At 47.5% G+C, this 7,152-nt stretch overlaps 1 long non-coding RNA gene across 1 annotated transcript; it reads left to right on the top strand.

The window, feature by feature from the left end:
• The first annotated feature begins 2,911 nt into the window (after nt 1–2,911).
• On the top strand, nt 2,912–4,579 carry LOC120405993. Its single transcript, XR_005599031.1, has 4 exons — nt 2,912–2,941; nt 3,633–3,659; nt 3,982–4,104; nt 4,520–4,579. It is a non-coding gene; the product is annotated as an uncharacterized LOC120405993 (long non-coding RNA).
• Nucleotides 4,580–7,152: the final 2,573 nt, after the last annotated feature.

Genomic DNA, 7,152 nt, shown 5'->3' with positions numbered 1-7,152 from the left:
TCTAAGTGTGTGAAATGGAGCGGTGATGCTGAGGTGAAACTGGTAAGGTGATGTGTAGCAAACCTATGAATTCTGTGAGTGTCCAGTGGAACAGGGGCTGGACATTGTGGGGCTGCAGAGAGGGCTCGGCGGTTGGACTGTACCGATTGCTTATCTGTAGAAGGAGAGTGGAACCTGGATGGGGTGAGAAGGGCGTGCTTGTGTTTCCTGTGGCTGGCTGAGTCAGGAGCTAACACCTGGCAGGCACAGAGAAGGCTTTCTCATGCTAAGGGCAGGGGTAGTGAGGTACCTCACAACCTGGGGGACCCTCAGGAGGTGGCAGAATGGGTTCATAGCACTTCAGAGAAGGTGCCTGGTCCTTCGTAGTCCAGGCCCTTTGCTCAAAGTTTACTAGACCCATCCTCCATCCACTATAAAATCACTCCTCAATGGTCAGATTTCTTGGCTCCATCTCATTCTCCAATTCACTGTTCATCTGGATTTGAGGACTGAGAGGAATCATCACACAAAGGTTAAAGAACAACAGCAGAGGAAATCTGGGTTGTCGATGTTTATAGTTCTCAATAGGGAAATAACCTTCCCATGACACCTGAATATTGGAAAGTTTACAAGAGAGAACAAGGAAGAAAAAAAACCACCAAACAAATAAACAAACAAACCCCCACAACAACCCCCAAATTCTTGCAATTAACCATCTGCTTTAACTCTCTTCTTTTACACTCAGTTCCTAAGAACATCTCTGGGGATGATAGACGACAGTGCCTGGAGCAGCCAGATGAGCCTTGAGTTGAACCAGCAGATGGCCAGCTATGCCAGCCCCTCCCTTGAGAAGGTTTGTTCTCTGTTAAGGCTTAGTTTCTAGTTAATTTTCCTTGAAATTCTGATTGGGGGGCTGCATAAGGCTTCTCTAAAGGCTTCATTACTTTATATTTTATTCTGCATATAAAATTTGTTTTTACTTGTTCCCTGCTCTCTTGCCCCCCTGCCCATCCAATATTTGCTTGGACAGGCTGCTTGTCTGTGCTGCATTGTTGGTTCTCTGGCTGGGCTAGATGATGGGATGTTTCTGCAGTATGAGTGCTTGGACTTGGCTATCTTGTTCTTTCCTGAGTGTTGCTGAGCTGGGTCTGTACTGACTGGCACGTTCTGTTACTGGTATCTCAATGCCGGTCTCTTTCTTTCAGAGTTTCCTGTATAAGGCGCTAGGAACGTCCTTAGCAGTTTGCCAGGACCTGGTCCATATTAAATCACAGCTTCATCAATTTTTGACAGCAACAGATTATATGGAAGCCCCTGAGAGACAGGTGAGGACCCTGTCCCTCTCCCCGCTTTACCAAGTAACCCCTGAATGCTCCTTGTGGGGCTCAGCTCTGAGCTGGCCTGGGACAGATGCTATTTTGCTTCATATCCTCTTCGTTGCTGTTTCACTCAGCCCCCGCTGCCCACAGGTCTGACGCCTGACTGGCGCTTTACACTCCTTCAGCTGAAAGGAAGGGACTTGTGGGCTAGATCATAACCAGTATTTTTCTTGGGTGACAGGGAGTCATTTCCATCCTCGCACTCTCTGCTGAGAGCCACTTGGACCTCACCCTGAACGCACTTCAGGAGTTTGGGGCTACAATGAGCAAGGTGAAGTTTCCTGGGTTCATCAGCCGCCTGAAGGTAAAGGAGCCAGGGGGTTCTCTCCAACTTCCTCTCCCTCCATAGCAGGGGCTGCAGCCCCAGGGTAGTGTCTGCTCTGCTCAGCTTGCATTGTCCCCCAGTGTGTGCGTTCTACGTGACGCCTGCAGTTAAGCAGAGAGGAGCACACTCTGGAGCTGGGGTTCTCTCAAATGATTTTTATCATCTGATGTCTCATGGCTTGAGCGCCCCTCCCATGCACAATGTGTGGGAACTACCTCAGTCGCTTGCATGGAAAAGCATTTAAGGTATTTTTAGCGTTTTTTTAATCCCAGTTAGTAGCTGGAAATGAGGAGGTGTTGCAAGCAACATGTGGCCAACCAATCTGCTTTAGGTAGACCACCAGTGGGCTACGGATGACAATTATGGAACCTGTGATTTAGAGCAGTGGTTCTCAACCTGTCCAGATTAGTGTGCCCCTTTCAGGAGTCTGATTTGTCTTGTGTACCCCAAATTTCACCTCCCTTAAAAACTACTTGCTTACAAAATCAGGCATAAAATTATTAAAAAGTGTCATAGCACATTATTACTGAAAATTGCTTATTTTCTCATTTTTACCATATAATTATAAAATAAATCAACTGGAATATAAATATTGTACTTGCATTCTTTGTAGTCTGCTGTAAAACTAGGCAAATAGCTAGATGAGTTGATAAACCCCCTGGAAGACCTCTGCAGACCCTCAGGGGTACACAAGTAGCTCTGGCTGAAAACCACTGATCTAAAGGCTAGAGCAGGAGACTAGGCCTCTGGGCTTCCACTGCTGGCTCTGCCATTTACTCACTGTGCAGCCTTAGGCAAGACATTTAGCGCCTGATCTTGTACCCACCAGTGTCAATGACTAAGCTCCCGTGTACTTCACTGCTGTAGGTTCAGCATTTTAGGCTCTCTGTGTCAGAGTTACCTAGTGGGAATGATGGAGATACTAATATCTCCACGCCTCACAGTTATTATATTGCTTAAATACTTTTTGCAAGTGGTTTGAGATCTTTGGCTGAAAAGAGCTTTGCAAGTGCAAGCTGCTATTGCTGCTGTGAGGAATTCCTCGGTCAGCAGCAGATCAGAATTCCAAAGCAAAAGGCATCAGAAGAACTTTCTGATTGTCTAGGACTACCACCATGGGAGAAGAGGCCAGACTCGCAGCACCCTGATGCTGACCTACAGCAGCGTGGCTGTCCATGCTCCAAAAGACCAGCTTCTCTCCCGAGTAGAGGCAGACATCACAAAGAACATCCTTCTCCATTACAGAGCCAGTTGTCAGGTAAGAGCTTTGCGTGATAAATGTCACATAACTCAAATTTAAACCTGTAATGGATGGAGCATGAGCTGTCACATGTTGTATCATTTTTGTTGCTCTTCTTTGTATTCTCTCTAGTTTTTCTATATTCTTCTGAAATTCTGTAGACCCCAGCTACACAGTAATTCAGATGCAGTGACACTCAGGCTATTCAGAATAACACTCTAACTCCCCTCATATGGATGTGTATCTAGCTCTATCTTTTGCTACCCAAGAGAGACTAGTGCTAGCCTGTATTTAGTTGATTTGCTCACTACTTCCCTTACCTCTTATCTGTCGTCTTGTTTGTCTGTGTGCTTTATTTCTGTTCCCAGGTGCCTGACTGCTGGTCCTGACTCTCATCTCAATGCAACCTCTCCACGTCACTTTGCCATTCAGTACTGCCTTGTCTAACTGAGACTCTCACTTAGGCATTGCCAAAAACAGTTGAACCAAACTGAGATCTTCCAGTAGTTCACAAATGCAAATACTACAGAGGATGGCCCTGATATTGACCTCTGCAAAACACCCTCTCTGGATACCTTTCCTGCCTTTTGGAAGATTTAACAATAGTGATTTCTCTCTGCTCCATATTCACCAGCCAGGACATTTTGAGGATGTGTGTTATGTGGGACTATCTACATTGCTAATAGCTGTTTTGCGTTTCGTTTTTCAGGTGCTGGGCATCACTGTTGCGAACAAGGTACATTCTAAATAATCTGCCCTCAGCTCTTGCATTTTCTGTACACAAGTTGCTTGTTTAAATTGCACAGAGCTTGGTTTCTTGCTACATCAAGCAGGAGTCCTGGCTGCTCTGGTGTAAGTAGGCCTGGATTTATTTGATGAACCTGGGTTTTCTCTTCTTCTGAGGTGGGTGCAGAGCCAGAGTCCACTACCTTCTGGGGTCTGGGGACACCTCTCCTCTCCCGAGGCTAGATTTAATTCCTGATCTTTATCTTCTGGACTCTGGTTCTTCTCTCAGTTTCTCATCCACATCCTCTTGTTTCTCCTTCTGGATTATGTAGGACATGAACCTAAAATTAACCCTCATCCAGAATGTCATGGAGATTAGCTGTGCCATCTTGGAGACCAGAGACTCCCAAGAGTTCGAATTCTCATACAAACTGGAGCTCCTTGGCTACATGTTGGTGAGTGATTAGGAGCTTTGAGGACTGAAGTACAAGAGAGTTTGTTGTAATGTAATGAGACTGGTTTTCTGGGGAGATGATATTTTATCCATTGGCTGTGACTGTACTACTGCAGTCTCATGAGCTACCTGCATGGCACCCAGAATGCTGGGTCCACTCTGAGCTTGGCAGGGATGCTGACATATATTGTGGGCTGTAACTGGAAGGAATGGCTTGTGTCTTGTGAGTTCTCTTTCTGTCCTCTGTATAGCCTGCAGATGGCCCTACGGCCCATTTCTGAGGCAGAGAGCCTGCTGGGCACGGTGTCTGTTTATTCCAGGTCTGGCATATGGCCCTGTTTCAGGGTGTGAGAGGAAGGCCTCTCTGCCTTTCAAATCCATTTCCCATTTTTGATGTCCCCATTCATGCATTTCAGGACTTCATTAAAACGGAACCACTGGATTCCCTGACATCTCCAGTTCGCTACCAGGCAGTTCTTGCCATTGGACATCTGAGGTAGGCTATTTTCTGCCATATTTCCTGGCACTGTGATGCCTTCTTATTTGTTAATTCATGAAAGTCAGGTTGGGAGCAGTCTAATGCCTGCAGGGTTTGGCTCACCAGGGCCGCCCGGGGGGAGCAAATGGGGCAATTTGCCCCAGGTCCGGGCCCTGCAGGGGCCCCCACGAGAGTTTGTTCAGGGCCCCTGGAGTGGGGTCCTTCACTCCGGGGGCCCTGGAAAATTCTCACGGGGGCCCAGTCTTCGGCAGCAATTCGGCGGCGGGGGGAACTTCCGCCCCGGGACCCACCGCCGAAGTGCTGGGCCTTCGGCGGCAATTCCCCGTCGCCGAAGACCCCAGGCCCCCTGAATCCTCTGGGTGGCCCTGTGGCTCACATGCTGCTCACCAGCAGGACTTCAGTTCTTAAGGATTTGAATGTGTCCATTTGGGGGTTTGTGCTCGAAAGACACAAGATTGGAGGTTGTGGGGCATGCAGTACAATGGAGCAGAGTTCAGATTGGGAGGGAGGTGTCTGGCTAGCTGGCAGGGGGGAGGAAGCTTGTGGGTTTCTCTAAAAGGAGATTTGAAGTTTTAGCTTTACTTCTAGAGGAGCCAATACTTAATAGAGGTGCAAAGTGAAGGGTTGTTTGCACTTGGGGTTCTAGATTGGGACAATCTCTAGTCATTGGACCCATTTCTTTTACTTGGAGGTGGTACTGAGTCTAATACATGACTTTTCTCTCTATCTTTCTTCTGCCAGCAAGCTCAAACCATCTCTGACCATGGAGGAAAACTGTGAGCTCCTTGGTCAGTGCTTCAAAAGTTTATTTCCCCTTCCTCCCTTGGAGAAGATGAAAGAGGAAGACGGGACAGCAAAGGATGCTCTGCATATACAAGTACGTGACAACAATTCTCCTCCGGCACCATCCACTGTATTTCTGCCCAGCAGGCACTGGGTGATGGCAGTCACACATGGCCTCCCTGGCAAGGTTATGGTTAGCTTTCCCCAGCCCACACACACAAATGATCTGTGCTGAGCCTCACTCCTTCTTTTCTGGTTTCAGTCACTCTACGTGAGGTCCATGGAAGCCCTTGGCAAGCTAGTGGAGACTTTGCTGGAGGAAGAACCAACCGCAGACTGGTTCCAGAAAATGTTTGATGTGAGTAGACCATTGAACCGTGGTGGAGATTGTTTCTTGTGTTACAGCAGGGAAGAGTCAGAGATTTAGGGGGTCAAGCTTCAGTTGTGGAGGAATTTTCCACAATGGAGTGAATTTTAGGAGAAAGCACCCAATTCTTCCTGGGATAAGCGGGCATGTGCCCCACTGAAATCCACGGAAGCTAGGCCATTTTATGCCAGGGCTGGATTGGGACCAAGTTCTTACAATGTTGTTGACACTACTTGGAGCGGCAAGAAAATCACCACTGCAGTAGCCAAATCGAAGAGAACCAGTTGAAACTGATCACTTCTTCTAAGAGGAATTCATGAATATTGAGTTAAGCCCTGTGTATGGAAACTCATTCAGAGGAAACTTCCTGTTCCTCAGACATGAACAGAATATTGTGAAGGGCTGAGGGGTGGGAAGTTTGATGCACGTTCAGTATAAAAATGAAGTTATAAAAGGAGCTGGGCTGGGGGGACTTCTCTGCTCTTATTCAAATTAATAATAAGAAATGCTCCTCTCTGTCATTTTGCCAATCAATGTGGGAGAAGTTGCCCAGGAAACAGACCACAGCAGCAGACATCAAACAGCATGCAATGTGCTAGACAGCTCCCATCAGACAGTCTACAGCAGACATCACATACACGGGCCCAGATTCATCTCTCATGTAACTCCTTTGGCTTCAATCACCAGAGGTGAATCTGGCCCCTGGGACTTGTATATCTAAGGGGCTCTTCCATTAGACATGTGATTCCTTTGCTACATGGAGGTCAGATGCTTTGGAGAGGGATTTTAGTGACAATTAAACCTGTTTAAGAGGAACTTTTGGGAGGGATTTTCTGGTACTAACTCTGTCCATTCCCCTGCTCTACCAACAGCTCCTCAGGACATGGTTCAGTTCAGGGAAGGAGTGGGAGAGAGAACGGGCCTTGCAGGCCAGCACCCAGCTGCTGACTGCCTATCGAGAGAGAGTTCATAGCACAGTGAGTATAGCCGTACTCTTCCTTGAGCTGACTTCCCTGCTTACGTCAGATCTGACACTCAACGCAAATGCATGAAAAACTCTTCCAGGACAGCAGCTGGGATCTCAAGGTGACTAACATCCCTCTGCTTCCGTGAGTGAGAGGTTTACACAACAATGCTGTGAGCACACTGCGGGCAGACTGCAAGAAGTAGAGGGAGACAACCGCCAAACTGATGGCTTATTCTATCATTAGATTCACCAAGTCAACAACAAAAGAGCTTCCACCCTAGTTAACAAGATGCCAAACACGGTCCCCTTTTGGCATTCCAGACCTTGGCTCCCATCTAAACAACCCTGTCTTGGAAGAGGTGGGAGGGATAGCTCAGTGGTTTGAGCAGTGGCCTGCTAAACCCCAGGTTGTGAGTTCAATACTTGAGGGGGC

This window comes from Mauremys reevesii, linkage group 5, assembly GCF_016161935.1.
Source record: "Mauremys reevesii isolate NIE-2019 linkage group 5, ASM1616193v1, whole genome shotgun sequence".
Lineage (NCBI taxonomy): Eukaryota > Metazoa > Chordata > Testudines > Geoemydidae > Mauremys > Mauremys reevesii.
This window is presented reverse-complemented; position numbering and strand designations above follow the sequence as displayed.